The sequence below is a fragment of the Parasteatoda tepidariorum genome, chromosome 2 (assembly GCF_982258835.1).
Source record: "Parasteatoda tepidariorum strain Cologne lab strain chromosome 2, Ptep-v5.0, whole genome shotgun sequence".
Classification (NCBI taxonomy): domain Eukaryota; kingdom Metazoa; phylum Arthropoda; class Arachnida; order Araneae; family Theridiidae; genus Parasteatoda; species Parasteatoda tepidariorum.
The window spans coordinates 105,187,612-105,205,722 of record NC_141756.1 but is presented as its reverse complement, the minus strand read 5'-3'; the positions used below and the strand labels follow the sequence as shown (position 1 = coordinate 105,205,722).

The following is an 18,111-nucleotide window of genomic DNA, read 5'->3' as shown; positions in this document are numbered from 1 at the left end:
TAACTTAGCAGAGTGTACGTTTCTATCTGTATTGATTTTTCAGTCATTTCTGTACACTCACACTCTGTATAATTTACTGTATAATCTGTCACACTCTGTATAATTTACTGTATAATCTGTCACACTCTGTATAATTTACTGTATAATCTGTCACACTCTGTATAATTTACTGTATAATCTGTCACACTCTGTATAATTTACTCATTCAAAAAAATTAGTTTTTATTCACTCTATTTTAATTACAATATATTGAATAGTTTTCTTTGATATATAATTCTTTTAATTTTTATTTTCAGATTTTGAATGAAGCAGAATGTCTAAAAATTTGCCACAAAAGTGAGTTGAAATGATATTAAATATTTTTTTTTAATGCAATGATATTTGTATGACACTTCAGCAACATTTTTATGGTAAGAAATTTTTTTCTCAAAATACATGATTTTTAAATAAAAAATAAACACGACAGATAGTGAAGACATTAATCAAGGTGGATCTTGACTTTTGTGAAGAGAGTTATTAGGCAATTAGTTTAAAATACATAAGAAGACATTTTTATGTGGGTTGAAGTTTATCAGGATCCTCCGCGATCATTTCTTCTGTTATTCCTTATCATTAAATTTAAAGGAAATATAATTTTCCAAAAAAAGAAAGAAAAAAAAACTATTTTTAAGCTAGTTTCATATTTTGGTACTTTGAAACTATCCCATCGACCATTTCCTCCAAACTCGATATTATCGCCAAAAAGTAGTTTCTGCTCCAATAACCGCAAATTTTATCATATTAACGATTTTGGGGTTTGGCAAAATCGAATCGCATGTAAACGGATTTATGCGGCACAAGTATAATGACTTGTTTGCGCTTTAAAAGATATCCAAGTTTTTTGCCCTCCGAAATTATTTATAATAATATAATATGGTTAGATTCAAGAATAATTCAATGTGTAATTTATTTTTAAAAAAAATAGAAGTTTTTACTTTGTTTTTATTCATTTTATTACACTTTTTTATTATGTATTTTTACACTTAATTTTTTTTTTGGTATTATCATTTTATTATTATTATTCCTTGATAAATTTAATGTATTTAGAATGTTTATTTTGGAAATTGCTTTTCATTATGATGACCCCAAACGATTTGCTCATTTTCACGAACGTTGACAGGTCGACGGCATAATTCCAAAGTACCATTTCGCTTGCAAAATAAACTGCGACTGTGAAAAAATTTTAATTTATTTTTTTTTGAATCCTCGAAAAATAATTATTAAATTCGTAAGTGGCAGTTACGACCTAAGCCTGTTGTTATCAATGTGTGATTTATTAACAAACTCATATTGTCATAGTATTTTGCTCCTAGGTGTTGGATAAAATGGAAGGAAAAGAAAAGAAATTTATAATAATATTAACATTTATATAATATTATATAATTTCGAAATTGATTTCAATTTCGAATTAAATTCGAAATTGAAATAATTGAAATTGTATTATTGGATTCAATACAATTAATCCAATTGTATTGAATCCAATAATTCAATACAATTGGATTCAATACAAGTATATTACATTTTCTTTTTTTTTTCATTTCGATTTAAAATATTGAATTTGCGAACAAAAGTTATGCAATTTAACCTATTATTAGTACATTCAATCAAAAAGTTTCTCACGAAATAATGTAAAATTTTAACGATTTTTTTTGTATCTCTAATGACATACGCACATTTTTTTTTTAATTTTAAAGAAAACTCTTGCTGTATTTGGATTAAAAAATTTTAAGGAAGAGCTAAATTTTTCTAAATAAATAATACATTTCTGTATTTAAAACTTTTTTTAATGTCTATCTACTATTTCTTCTAAATTATTTGAGATAGTTTGTCTTGTTGTTTCGCCCAAAAAATGCTAAAATAAACCATCAAATTTAGCTCAACTTACAATAGTTCTACAGATATATCTTAAAGACGCCAAAGAGCATTATAATTTTAAACAAAGCTCTTGTATTTAGATCAAAAAAAGTTTAATGAAAAATTAAACATTTCTGAATAAATAATATATTTGTACATTTAAATTTTTTTTTAATGTTTGGCTACTCCTTATGCTAAATTATTTGAGATAATTTGTTTTGTTGTTTCGCCTAAAAATTTTAAAATAAACAGTCAAATTTAGCTTAACTTACAATAATTCTTCAGAAATATCTTATCGACGCCGAAGTGCATTATAATACCATATTTTAACTGAAATATGAAATTAAAATGGAAAATAAAAAAATGAGTTTTTACAGAATAGTCAAGTTTCTAAATAGAGTTCTTTCTCCTGTCAATTTCATCATTTTTGATTAAAATAATGTTTAAAAATGTTTTGCTTTTTATTCGGAAAATATAATAGTTTACAAGTTGCTCATTATACAACTATTTCATGATAAAAAATAATAAGGCATGCATGTAATTATTTATTATAGTTTTAGATGTCAGTAACCATAAATTTTAAAATCAATAAAATTGCACGTGAATTCGAATAAATTGAACGTTACCTATTATATTTAATTACTTTGATCCATTATTTAAGATCTGTCTATTGTTGTTATTTTAAACCAGGAAATGAAACGATTTCATATTTGATCAAAGGGCACATACATGAAATCTATCTCTTTGACTAACTACTGCGATATAATTTTACAAACGATGGTAAGCTGGCTCCCCTGTGTATTCTCCCCTTGGCGGCAAAAATAACAACTCGCCAACTAGTCGAACGAACAGTTTCGAGTTACCCTTTCAAGAGAATGTTGCGAGGACTTTAGTTTATTTTCTGCGTGACTTATCCCTTTAAATGTCAAAAACCACCATCTTGAAATGAAAAGACCGTTTATCTGACCTCGTCATTGGTCGGAATTAGTTCACTTCACTTCGCCGTGTCATTTATTCTTTGGCGAGAATGAAGCGTAAACATTTGCATAAGTGTTGATAATTTCCGCCACATTTGCATTCATTTTCACTGTCTTTTCTACTTGACTTGATTAAATTTAAGTCATCGGCGACAGAGAAAAGACTTAATTTATTTCGAATGCACTTACTTAATTTCGAACATATTCCATGATTTATTTCTAAAATTCAATTAAGGTTATAATCTTTCAAAGAATTCTAAGGAATTTGAGAATTTTGCAGGGGTAAAGAAATTGAATTTGGCCGTGTCATTAAATATTTGAGTTTTCTAAAGTAAATTTCAAGTTAAAATCTATTACTTATACCCTTTTCAATTTAAGGTATTATATTAATATTATTGAAGATTTATCAGAAATGTGGTAAAAACACTAAATTATAAACAAGAGACTGTTTATTTTTCAAATTTCTCATATCTACAAAATTAACTAACGTTTTTCTTTCAATATTGCTTGAGGGGGCAACAAGTACGTTGAATTAGAAAGAAACTTTGTATATACTCTTGAATCAATCTTGAGAAATTCACTTAAATATCATTTATATGTTCTTGCACTAATATTATCATGCTCTTGACTGTGGCAGTTTTTAATCTTAAAAAAAGCATTCGTCTAACAGTTTTCTGATGCTTTTATTACTTTAAATCTGTTCTCCAATTCACTCATATATCATTTAACAATTTTTTTCATTAAGTTACATGTTCTTGAAATTATGTTAGGCGTTCTTATATAGGGCAATTCTCAACCGCAAAATAGTTTTATGATATGTATTTGTATATACTCTTGAATCATTCAATCAGAAATTCACTCAAATATCATTTACATGTTCTTCCATTAATATTACTTAGCACTTGAGAGCGGCAATTTTTAATCGTAAAAAGGCATTCATCTAACAGTTTTCTAATATTTTTATTACTGTAAATCTGTTCTCAAATAGATATCATTTAAAAAAAAAAATTTTCATTAAGTTACATGTTCCTGAAATTATGTTGAGCTTTCTTATAAAGTGCAGTTCTCAAACGCAAAATAGTTCTATGTACAGTTTTGTGATGTTTGTATATACTCTTGAACCATTCGTGATAAATTCATCAAATATCATTTAATAATTTTTTTTAATTAAGTAACATGTTCTTGAAATTAATAGGGCAGTTCTCAAACGCAAAATAGTTCTATGTACAGTTTTATGAAATTTGTAAATACTCTTGAATCATCCTTAATAAATTCACTCAAATATCATTTACATGCTCTTCCACCAATATTATCATGCCCTTGAGTGCGGCAGTTTTTAATTTTAAAATTGATCTAACAATCTTCTGATGTTTCTATTACTCCAAATCTGATCTCAAATTTGCTCAAACATCTTTTCCTTCCCTTAAGTAGTTTGTTCTACTATGCAATTCAAAATGCTACACCCTTAAGCTATTGTGTTATGTTACACAGTAATCATAGTATTTGGAAGGAAGAAGGAAAAAAATTCTAAAAGCAGCAATTTCGTAAGAGCTATAAAATGTTAATAATCTGAAAAATTAGATAAGTGCTTTTTGAAAAAGACTCCCTTAAAGATCTATATTTGGTTTATAAGAAACCAATAACAGATAAGGCGGCATCCGCAAATAATAAATATCGCACAGCTCCTTTTTGTAGTTGTGTCAAAAATTTGCCACCGTTATCGACAGGCATTCCATCACGAAGGGGCTAATTTCAGTTCCCGAGAGCCTCACAATCAACAATCCAACTTTATGAGCTTCCACGACAACACATGTTGCCCATCAGCTTTTGGCAAATAATCTCTCCGCTTTTCCGTCTGTCTTTGGCCAAACATAAGAATATTGGGGTCCTTCCCTTCTAATTCAATCCATTGAATTGAGGTGTCGCCCTCTTCTTTTTTTTTCTGCTTCCTTCTTTCTTAATGATCCCTTCATGAGGACTTATAGGAAATCCATGTGAAGGGTTTTAGGGAAAAACGGCGGTGAGTGGGGATGTTTGTGGCGTGGATAAGGGAATTCTTGGCGACCGTATCCAATGGTTCGATGAATAGCAGCAATGATGATTCTTGTTCGGTTTCATTTTTCTTTGCCAAAAATGTCGCCTGCTTCGTTTATTCTTTTTTGTGTCATCGACAGATAAGAAGCTAATGAGATGCTGCGAGTTTTCTATTATTTTTTTTTTCCTTCTATATTCGAAGACATAGGCGAAGAAACTTTGTGTGTAAACATTCCGCTACCGTTGTTGCGACACGGTTATGTTTATCGATGAACAGATTTAATATTATTTAAAAAAGAGTTGGAAGTTAAAGTCATTAATCTTAATAATTACGGGATGAGAAGTTGTTATCCACTTCATTACCCTTAATAGGGATCTTTAAAAGAGCGTTGCGAAAAAGGATAAGATTTTTTTTTTCTAATTTATTTACTTCTTTACTTTATTTTTACTTTTATGCAAGTTAGATTACCTCATATTTGAAGTAAAAACATGTGTTTTGAAACAAATACAGTTTTCAAACAATATTTAAAACTTTGCAGTCGGAGCATTTCGTATGGATTTGCGGAATTAAGCATACGTTCTTGTGGTTTGAAACTTTATCGCAAAGCTATTTATTTTTTTCACCCATTTTATTTTTAAGTTCTTTTTAGAATTTCAAGAAACCATTACACCACGATATTTTTATTTCAGTTCCTACTCTTAGTTCACACTCTTCCTATATCTTGTTCAAATTTTCAGTCACTAATAATTCATCCACTCAAGTTCAAATACATTTTTTTTAACTTCGCGATCGCAACGCTCGAGTACGCCGTCTAGCGGGAGCCTGTAAATATCAGACATTAATTTATCACGTTTTCATTTAGTTCCATCAAAATCATTGACTGAATCAGACGCCATTTTTTAGCAGCAAATAAGAAACAAAATCTCCCTGAGGAAAAGGCCGAAGAACTTGAAAAAAATCTCCAGAATATTAGTAAATCTTTCAGGAACAGAACACGCCAAACATTTGAAGAAAAATTCCTCAATAATTTTTAATTTCTATTATCAACAAACTTGCAACTGATGACTTCCGATTTCGGATACTGTTACAGATGTGTGTATTAAGGTAAAATGCATTTCTTCTGTCTTCAATTCATTACGAATTAAAGTGAAGTCAACATTGCTTTCGTCATTCCAGTGAATAAATATAAATTCAGAACATACAGAATTGTAATAGTTATAGCATATTCTTCTTCGTTATGGAATAGTATATATTTCTGTATCCATACAAGTCGGAAAACAACAATAAAAAATTATCCAAGTTACTTGAAATAGTGCCATTTGTGCTGATTCTTAATTAATATTAATCGTTTTCTTGGTAAGTATTTTTTAGTTTCGAAAGAAGAAGTTCAACTAGAATTCAGCTATTCTGTTTTTAGCTACGTATTCAAATTCATATCAATTATAAAATTTTGCTGTGTAGAGTATGTTATCTAAAAGTAATGAAGGGATAAACTAGGTATCTATTATTTGAGAATAAAGTTTTCAAACAAGGAACTTATCATTTTGGAATTCTCCGGGAATTATAAATCAGGTAAGTGCAATGATTTTTTCAATAAAAAATTTGCTTGTAAATATTTTTTTTCCATTTGATGATGGTTCTCTACAGAATAGTTTTTTACGTCTGATTAAGAACTATAAGAATAATAAAAAAAGAAACAATATGAAAGTTTTTATTTCAATGTAAAGAATTCTTAAAATCGTTTTTTTATCCTAAGAATTCTTTATTTTCCGTTTTTTAGTTTATAATTTTTTGATAAAAATTGTTCTCAAAATACTTTTTTTGAAAAATTAAATGGTATAGCATTATTTCTTGTATATTCCAATGTTTGAAGTAATATGATTCAGAAAAGTACGGAATAAAAATTCGGTACTTACGTATTAACGCCACCGCCGCTACAGATTTGGCGGTTTTTAAGTGCCGCCAATCTACACTTAAAATTTTTGCGACAATTCATAAAATAAAACACTTTATTTAAAATCAATATAATCGATCGGATTTCGGTGGAAAATGAGCCGATATAGAGTTTAGCATAGATTCAAAACAATCATATCGCCATATGAACTCTGATAAATAAGAGTCCAAATGAAATAACATTTCCAAAACGTACGTTTACCAAGATAAAGTTTCATGTTGTGGGAATTGGTACATTTTCGTTTTTTCGGTAAAATATTTCCCTCCTGAAAGAATAAAATTGCATCTTGTTTTGTTTTTGGCAAATCCCAAAGACGAATTTTCGTAGCACTAAAAATGGAGACAAAAAAGAATTGTTTTTTTGTTTTTGTTTCGTCAGCATTCTTTATTTTACGTTTCTTAGTTTCTAAATAATGATTTTTTTTTTTAAACTTGAAATTTTTTGATAAAAATTGTTGTCAAAGAACTTTGTTTACAAAATTAAATTTCTTTAAATTATGGAGCTTATGTATACTTTTTGTTCATTTTAATTTTTGAAGTAATATGATTTTTAAAACTATAGAATGTAAAGTTTAAATGTTATATCATTAAATTTAGTAAAACTATTTCTCGGGCATTAGGGTTTTAACTCTTATAAGAATATACATATTTTTTTCTGTTAATGTACAAATATTTTTCCGATGTGTTTTGGATATTCCGTCTCTAATAAAAAGAGATACCATTTTGTTTTCGTTTGCATACGAAAGAATATCAAGCATTTTTCTTTTTTAAATTTAATTAGCCACAATAAAGAAGGAACGTTGCAATGCTACGTGCTACATTATCGACGTCTCTAGAGTAACTGAATGACTGTTCATATAGAAATCGCAGGTATTAGTCTCATACAACAACGCCCCCTATAGTTCGTTGCGATCGCGAAATTCGCTGTGTCAGATAGATTTAATAAAGAACATGACGTGGTAGCACGTGTGGTCTACGTCACCAAATTTATACTTTTATCGTTTTCTGATACCACGCGCCTATTTTTTTCAATTCCAACTATTAGTTCACACTCTTCCTATATCTTGTTTTTCAATTCCTACTCTTAGTTCACACTCTTCCTATATCTTGTTTTTCAATTCCAACTATTAGTTCACACTCTTCCTATATCTTGTTTTTCAATTCCAACTATTAGTTCACACTCTTCCTATATCTTGTTTTTCAATTCCAACTATTAGTTCACACTCTTCCTATATCTTGTTTTTCAATTCCAACTATTAGTTCACACTCTTCCTATATCTTGTTTTTCAATTCCTACTCTTAGTTCACACTCTTCCTATATCTTGTTTTTCAATTCCAACTATTAGTTCACACTCTTCCTATATCTTGTTTTTCAATTCCAACTATTAGTTCACACTCTTCCTATATCTTGTTTTTCAATTCCAACTATTAGTTCACACTCTTCCTATATCTTGTTTTTCAATTCCAACTATTAGTTCACACTCTTCCTATATCTTGTTTTTCAATTCCAACTATTAGTTCACACTCTTCCTATATCTTGTTTTTCAATTCCTACTCTTAGTTCACACTCTTCCTATATCTTGTTTTTCAATTCCAACTATTAGTTCACACTCTTCCTATATCTTGTTTTTCAATTCCAACTATTAGTTCACACTCTTCCTATATCTTGTTTTTCAATTCCAACTATTAGTTCACACTCTTCCTATATCTTGTTTTTCAATTCCTACTCTTAGTTCACACTCTTCCTATATCTTGTTTTTCAATTCCAACTATTAGTTCACACCCTTCCTATATCTTGTTTTTCAATTCCAACTATTAGTTCACACTCTTCCTATATCTTGTTTTTCAATTCCTACTCTTAGTTCACACTCTTCCTATATCTTGTTTTTCAATTCCAACTATTAGTTCACACTCTTCCTATATCTTGTTTTTCAATTCCAACTATTAGTTCACACTCTTCCTATATCTTGTTTTTCAATTCCAACTATTAGTTCACACTCTTCCTATATCTTGTTTTTCAATTCCAACTATTAGTTCACACTCTTCCTATATCTTGTTTTTCAATTCCAACTATTAGTTCACACTCTTCCTATATCTTGTTTTTCAATTCCAACTATTAGTTCACACTCTTCCTATATCTTGTTTTTCAATTCCAACTATTAGTTCACACTCTTCCTATATCTTGTTTTTCAATTCCAACTATTAGTTCACACTCTTCCTATATCTTGTTTTTCAATTCCAACTATTAGTTCACACTCTTCCTATATCTTGTTTTTCAATTCCAACTATTAGTTCACACTCTTCCTATATCTTGTTTTTCAATTCCAACTATTAGTTCACACTCTTCCTATATCTTGTTTTTCAATTCCAACTATTAGTTCACACTCTTCCTATATCTTGTTTTTCAATTCCAACTATTAGTTCACACTCTTCCTATATCTTGTTTTTCAATTCCTACTCTTAGTTCACACTCTTCCTATATCTTGTTTTTCAATTCCAACTATTAGTTCACACTCTTCCTATATCTTGTTTTTCAATTCCAACTATTAGTTCACACTCTTCCTATATCTTGTTTTTCAATTCCAACTATTAGTTCACACTCTTCCTATATCTTGTTTTTCAATTCCTACTCTTAGTTCACACTCTTCCTATATCTTGTTTTTCAATTCCAACTATTAGTTCACACTCTTCCTATATCTTGTTTTTCAATTCCAACTATTAGTTCACACTCTTCCTATATCTTGTTTTTCAATTCCAACTATTAGTTCACACTCTTCCTATATCTTGTTTTTCAATTCCTACTCTTAGTTCACACTCTTCCTATATCTTGTTTTTCAATTCCAACTATTAGTTCACACTCTTCCTATATCTTGTTTTTCAATTCCAACTATTAGTTCACACTCTTCCTATATCTTGTTTTTCAATTCCAACTATTAGTTCACACTCTTCCTATATCTTGTTTTTCAATTCCAACTATTAGTTCACACTCTTCCTATATCTTGTTTTTCAATTCCAACTATTAGTTCACACTCTTCCTATATCTTGTTTTTCAATTCCTACTCTTAGTTCACACTCTTCCTATATCTTGTTTTTCAATTCCAACTATTAGTTCACACTCTTCCTATATCTTGTTTTTCAATTCCTACTCTTAGTTCACACTCTTCCTATATCTTGTTTTTCAATTCCAACTATTAGTTCACACTCTTCCTATATCTTGTTTTTCAATTCCAACTATTAGTTCACACTCTTCCTATATCTTGTTTTTCAATTCCAACTATTAGTTCACACTCTTCCTATATCTTGTTCAAATTTTCAATATCAATTTATAATCTTTTTATTCTTCCACTCAAGTTCAAATAAATTTTTTTTAAACTTGTAGTGGATGATGTTAATACAGTTTTTTCAAATATTAATTCATTAAATAAATTTAATTTATTAATTTTTGTTTCGCATGGGAGAAAAATGTTTGTTCTTTTTTTTATAATCGATTGTTATGCTACGGATGGTAATTATATCTCAAGGAAGACTACGAATTATTTTGAAAAACATTTAATGTGAAGAACGTTACCAATAATACTATTAAAATTATATTTTAATAGTATTATTCATTTCATTAGGTCAGAGTGACTTTTAATTAGTTTTCGGTGTATGCAAAAGCTAAAGATGAAGCTGAATTTTGGTTTTCGTAGAAATGAAAATGTAAAAGAGCTTTTATTGCTCGTTAAGAATGGTAAACAGGAAAATTTGAATTGAAACATTCTACGGAAAAAAATTTATTTAAATGTTCCATGAGAAATACCCATGCAATTTTTATACTTGCATGTCCTTTCATGATTTATTCAATGTATTGTCATAAAAATAAATGTCTCCAAGGGCAAGTTCATTAAAAAAAATTCTAGGCAAGTTAATGAAACAAATAATAAATTAGTAATCAAACAAAAACTTAATCACAATTTTGAAAAAATCATAAATGGTTAAAAAAAAAAAAGTTCCAAATTTGTATAGTCACGTGTTCCTTCTATGGAACCCTACGGTTCCACAATGCACCTTTAGAGAGCCATGAGATGCGCTAAATCTCGTAGAAACCTTTACTTTGTAAGCGTTCATTTGTTGCTGTTACTGTGAATGGCAGAAATGGGCGGTTGTTGACTTCCACCGGTGAATGTTGACAATCACATAGTCGCTTTGGTAAATGTTCAAAATACATGCTTAAGTGCCACTACCCGATATACATTTGCCCGGTATACCCTACACTGATGTCTTTTTAGATTTCAGTGCCACTGCCCGGTATGCCCTACATCAATGTTCTTAAGATTAAGTGCCACTGCCCAACATGCATTCAACCAGTACTGCGAACATAAATGTTTCTCCTAATATATCCTCAGCAGATATTAAAAATATTAATAATAATATTAATAATAATATCAACGAATAAATTTATATAAAATCGGGTATTACAAATATTTCGGACATTCACCAATGAAAGTCGACATTCTCTTGATTTTGGTCATTTACGGTAATATTGCTACTCCATTTTTTTTTAATAAACGGAAGTGAAACTATATGCATAAGCAGAAGTAAGTTAAAATAATATTTATATTTTCTTTTTTTTTTCTTTCTTTTTAAGTTGTTGACATAATTAGTAAATTTCGCTTTAACTTACAACAACGCTTTGCGCAATATCATGCGCTATTTTTGAAAGCCCTTAAGTGTCAAATTATGTCTTTAAATCAAGTAATGATTATCTGAGTTATCTTCATTACAATAAAAGCAAAACAAACAACATATAAAACGATGTGCTTAAGAAAATGTTCGCCAAGAACAAAGAAACTCAATATTAAAATGACTTAACAAACTATGTCTCTTTCACAATAACATGTTTTCCAGAAACACTTAAACCGCAACCTGCAGTGATAATGACGCGGAGGGAAAATTTCGCCTTCGGGGCAAAATCGTTTTTCATATAAAAATTCCACTTCTTACCCTCTCTTTTCCCTAAAAGGAATAAAATAAGGGGAAAAGTGAGCAAGATGGGGGAAAAGCAAAAGGAATATTCAATTTTGTTTTCTCACCTAAACCGGTGTTTCTTTTTTTTTTATTCTTGTCAGCGTGTCCTAGTGTGTAATTGTAGAAATTATAACATTCTATTTTATTTTATACGTACTCTTAAAAAGAATTGTTTCAGACACTCGGTCATAATACATTATTGCGCATTCGAATTCAAAAAGAACATTTTACTTTTTATTTACCTTTTTTTTTTCGAGTAGTGTTCCATTTTGAAGTTTTTTTTTTAAATTTTATTGTCTTGTAAAAGGCGCACATTTCCGAGAAAAAAATATTTTTCACAAAAAGAAAAAATTAATTCTCACCCTAAACATTTGTCTTTTTTTTTTCCTTTTTGTCAGGACGTTTAGTTAATTTTCTCACATTCACCTTTCCTTACATAACGGACTGAAAGAACAGTTGCTGCAAAGCACATTTTAAAATTCGATTTTTTTTTTCCTTTTATTTCCAAGAAAAACCCAAACATCGTCTGATGATGTAATTCGATCATTAAAACCAGTGCCTGGTTTAGACGGACAACAAAGTTTTGGTAAAAGCACCATACTATATGGTAAAGACATTGCTGGTTGGAAAAAAACGTGATTCTGGTAATAAAACCAAAGTAAAAGCTATTTAAACTATTCATTTGGTAATTTTTTCTTTCATTTGGTTCAGTTCTTACAGGAAGTTCTGGTTTTCAAAATCATAGTTCTAATTACCATACGTTTAAAAAAATACAGAATTGGAAAGAATATATTATCGAATAAATCGTTTTTATGCCACTCTCTAAACTTTTGTCTGAAGTATCATAATAAAATCACCAAATTTGATTACATATTATAAAACCATATTTTACTGCTAATTTTACCAAAATCATTGCCAAAGCACACCGGTAAAAGTTACCAAGCTTTTTGGTGCTCTCACAGAGTCTGCAACACGTTAAATTATATCTTATTCTGTTAGTTTTAACTGTTTTTTTTTTCTGAGTGTATCAAAAAACCTGAAAATTTCAGGCTTAAAGACACCAAATTTCCAGGTTTCCATTAAAATTTTCCAGATAAGGTTTTTGGTTTTTTTCCCTTAATAATTGCTTATGCTATAATTCTATGGCAATGAAAATTTAAATAAATATTAAATAATTTAAATTATCTTGATGCACCATAAAAATTATCAAGCTTTTTGATGCTTTCACAGAGCCTGAAACACGTTAAATTTTGTCTTATTCTTGTAGTGTTGACCATTCTTTTTTTCTCAGTGTGTCAAGAAACCTGAAAATTTTAGGCCTAAAGACACCAAATTTCCATTAAAATTTTCCAGATAAGGTTTTTGGTTTTTTTCCCTTAATAATTGCTTATGCTATAATTCTATGGCAACAAGAATTTAAATAAATAATTATTCATTTAAATTATCTTGATACACCATAAAAATTATCAAGCTTTTTGATGCTTTCACAGAGCCTGAAACACGTTAAATTTTGTCTTATTCTTGTAGTGTTGACCATTCTTTTTTTCTCAGTGTGTCAAGAAACCTGAAAATTTTAGGCCTAAAGACACCAAATTTCCATTAAAATTTTCCAGATTAGGTTTTTGGTTTTTTTCCCTTAATAATTGCTTATGCTATAATTCTATGGCAACAAAAATTTAAATAAATAATTATTCATTTAAATTATCTTCATACACCATAAAAATTATCAAGCTTTTTGATGCTTTCACAGAGCCTGAAACACGTTAAATTTTGTCTTATTCTTGTAGTGTGGACCATTCTTTTTTTCTCAGTGTATCAAAAAACTTGAAAATTTTAGGCCTAAAGACACCAAATTTCAATTAAAATTTTCCAGATAAGGTTTTTGGTTTTTTTCCCTTAATAATTGCTTATGCTATAATTCTATGGCAACAAAAATTTAAATAAATAATTATTCATTTAAATTATCTTCATACACCATAGGGATACACCATTTTGATACACCATAAAAATTACTAAGTTTTTTGGTTTTCTCACAGAGCCTGAAACATGTTATCTTATGATTTTCAATAAGTAAACTATTTTCAGTTATATTTACTTTGTCCCGACGCAATAAATTCATGCGTTCTAATAAGTAATATATTGAATCGAATTGAATATTATTTACAAAAGAAGTATCAAGTATGAAAGAAATTTACTTAGATATTTTTTCCGAACTCTAAAAACGTTAATTAAATTGATATGAATAATTTAAGTTAAGAATATCCGTTGGCTTTTAAAATGTCTAAAAGTCGTAAATGTTTAAACAAACAGTTTTCTCGCATAAAAGTCAAAAACATTTTTTTTTAGAATTTAATTATTTTATTTGCGATAACTTCGTTGGAAAAAAAATTCCTTTTTTCAATACCCAAGAAATAAACGAATTAAAATTCACGAAATAAACCGTATGTTGTTCGCTGTTTAATGTCACAATTTTTTTCCTCATAAAATGTTGGTAAATAAAACAAGGTATGAGTAATGTCTTGCCGTTAAAACATTATTAAAAATCCTTTAACATAACTCAAACATTTTTCTAGAATAACAGTAGTTCTTCCATTAAATTAGCCAGGAACAACAAAAAAAATTTGGAGTGGTATAACTGCGCCATTTTTTTGTTATCTTTCAAATAAATGGCGCTCTTATCCAGGCTAATGGCTGCAAATGACTTATTATTACAAAGATGAAAAAAAAAGTAAACGGGAATTTTTGTTCTCCAAATTCATCTTATTGTTCCTTAATATTAGTGTTTATTTATTTTTTGTTATGGTACGTAGCCCGCTCCTTTAAATACTAGGAAAAAAATTCCTCCGTTAATAATTAATTTACTGACTCGAAAAGCATTTAAACTGAGAAATAAATCTTTATTTTTAATTAATTGTTTTCCGTCTTGTTTCATTCCCATTATTGACTTAGAACATTGTGTGGTATTAAGTGTCAGTTTTCTTAAAAAAGATGAAAAAGTAGGTTTAAAATAATTAATGACTTGAGAAATTCTATACTCGTGTTCAGTGGTCGGAAGAATTATATTATTTTTTGTAGTATTATTTAATATTTTGTACAACTACCTTGTTACAAATGTAGTTAATACAACTACATCGTTACAAATGTAGTTCACTACAACTATTTTTTTTTAAATGTAGTGGCTAACACTACTTCACTACTTTAAGGACCCGAACTTCGATGAAAAAATTTATTTGCACAAATTTTCAAAATAGTTTGGAATAAAAAATTGTCGTACATTAAACATAAAGATTTTTTTACAAATATTTATTCATGTTTAGATCAGACAATTTGTTACTCTAAAAAATTTTTCGAATTTGTTTATTTAATATTCAACTTTTTATGCCTCTTTCGTCAGCGAGTATTTAATGCGAAATTATCAAACACTTGCAATTTTTTTTAATTGTTTAATGCTCTTTTCATTCCTCAAAAGAATTAAGCACACTGCAAAAATTTTCATTCTAAAATTATGGTAAAATACCTGGCACCTTTCGTAGACCCTAGGCATAGCCGTTTTGGGGCCCTCCCCCCCTCCCCTTTTTTCAAAATATATGCTAAAATTTTCTTGCATATTTTTTTTTAAAATTTTTATTAATATGGATTTTAATTTACAATGACTAAAAGGCGTAATTTACAATGACTAAATACAATAATTTACAATGACTAAATGACTAAAAGGCGTAAAGCTTACAGTGATTTGTACGATAATTTCGGCTTTCTTGTTCGCAATAATTTGTCAGAATCTGAGATTAAACTAAAAGCGCAAAATTTGGTGAAAATTTACTCATCCGATTTAGAGGAAAACTTTGTAGATGAATTTTTGCTATTTTCAAATTTGTATGAACGTAAATCTGCACAAGAAATGTTGAAGGCTCAAATTAAAGATAAGCTTGTGAATTCTTTTCCTAACGTTCACATTGCATTAAGAATATATTTGTCGATTCTTGGATCAAATGCAGAAGGAGAAAGATCTTTCTCCAGATTAAAATTGATAAAAAATTATTTGCGTTCAACAATGAATCAAGATCGTTTGGCATCGCTCGCACTTATGTCTATTGAATACGACATTTTGCCTAGTTTGAAATTCGACAGCATAATACAAGATTTCGTTGAATCCAAAAATCGCAATATATTAGATCATAAGATTCTACAAAATAATTTATTACCGAAAAATATTATATTTTTATTTGTATCTTCATAATTTTGTGCGAAATACACTTGTTGTTTTTAAAGCTAAATTATTTTTGTCAAAAAAATTTTTTCTCCCAAGTGTTTCGTAGGCCCCTGAATTTCGTAGGCCCTAGGCACGTGCCTAGTGTGCCTATAGGTTAATCCGGCCCTGGTGCCAGACACTTGAAATTCTTCATGTGTTGAAGGGAATGGAGGAAATACTGTGGTGTCAACACTAGGACTCGAACTCCAGTTCTGCCGGTCCTGAGATTTAAAGATAAGCCTATGATATGTACGCAGTTGCAAAGAACTAAAGTTACTTCATTAGGTGGTTCTAGTGGGTGCGATAAAATTCTGGTTGTTTAACCGTATCAGGTGAAAGCAGTTAATAAACCGTGTTTTTCAAACTTAACAGTTTGATTACCCTTTTATTTACGGTTATTTGACTGCTTTGCTTAAATAAGGTAAAATAACCATTCATTAAATTGTTACCGAACCATTTTTTTCCGAGAAATTTTTAACAGCGTACATCGAAAATACGTTCCTTTCTTTTTAAATAACATCAAATGTTTCCCGAGCGTGCAGTCACATGTTAAAAGTGTGACTTGAAGTGATTAATTATCTATTTTTCGTAATGACTAGTTTTAATATTAGTTGGACATGAGTCTAGATGCGTAATTCCCGTTAACGTTCAGCTGCATTTTCATTGTATCCATTGATGAACCTGCGCAGATTTGCACCCATTTGAAAAATTAGTAGCGTTAGAACCGTGTTCCGTTTTTAAACTAACTTTAAAAAACACTACAAATTACGAAAAAAAGTAGTAGTTTCACTATTTGTAGTGCTCTACTTATTACCACTGCTCGTGTTGTATAGAGTGCTATTAAAATTCATGCGACTAAAATACCCATTTTTTTTTATATATTACAATTTATGTTAATATTAATTTACCGCTTGTATTTCTAAGTTTATTCCAGATGCATTTCAATATGAATTTGACAATTAATTCGTTCACGCTATTCATGATTAAAACCGATTACTCTGATTACGCATTATCAACTGCAAATTTGAGTGATCTGACCTATCTTTTTATGATTGAAAATAACAATTTTGCGATCAAAAGAAATGATGATGTTGTTCACTCTGTGACTAATTTTCTTTTTAAATTGTATTTAATAATTTTTCATTTTCAGATTGAATGTTTCGAAAATTTACTGATGATTACTCATTTTGGCTAATTCTTCCGAAAATTGGACACTGGTTTTTCAAGTGTTATCTAAATATTCCGAAAACAGGCTTATAATTCTCAACCTAGTCCCGATTTTATGAATTAAGTTCATCATCATCAATTGAAAACCTATTTACCAAAGGAAGCCTACTAACTATTTTGAAAAATTGAAGAATCATGTCTATTTTAGAACTTGGTTTTAGTGCATTTAAAAATAAATTCGACAACTAATTCGTTCACACTGTTCATGATTAAAGTCGATTACTTTGATTGCGCATTATCAACTGCAAATTTGAGTGATCTCACCTATCTTATTATGATTGAAAATAACAATTTTGCGATCCAAAAAAAAAAAAAAATTTGATGTTCACTCTGTGACTAATTTTCTTTTTAAATTGCATTTAATAATTTTTAATTTTCAGATTAAGTGTTTTGAAAATTCACTGGTGATTACTCATTTTGGCTAATTCTTCCGAAAATTGGACACTGGTTTTTCAAGTGTTATCTAAATATTGTGAAACTAGGATAGAATATAATTCTTTACCGGGCTCCGATTTTATGAATTAAGTTCATCATCATCAATTGAAAACCTATTAACCAAAGAAAGACTACTAATTATTTCGAAAGTGTGAAGAATCAAGTCTAATTCAGAACGTGGTTTTGGTGTATGCTTATTTTGAACGTAAATAAAATTTGCTGAATAACAGTTTGCGCAGAAATAAAAAAGAACGGGTATAAAAGTTGCGAACGGTTATCAGCGAAGCATATTTCTTTGTTGCTGAATTCACTTTTATTTTAAATCAAAAAAAAAG

General features: G+C 29.1%; 1 protein-coding gene across 3 annotated transcripts in view; it reads left to right on the top strand.

The window, feature by feature from the left end:
* Window positions 1-18,111, top strand: part of LOC107440417 (uncharacterized) — a 789,850-nt gene that overhangs the window by 466,988 nt on the left and 304,751 nt on the right. For all 3 annotated transcript variants that reach the window (XM_087157952.1, XM_087157951.1, XM_087157953.1), the window contains one exon: window positions 297-336. The gene's annotated coding sequence lies outside the window, so the exon portion shown is untranslated. The remainder of the gene's footprint in view (window positions 1-296; window positions 337-18,111) is intronic.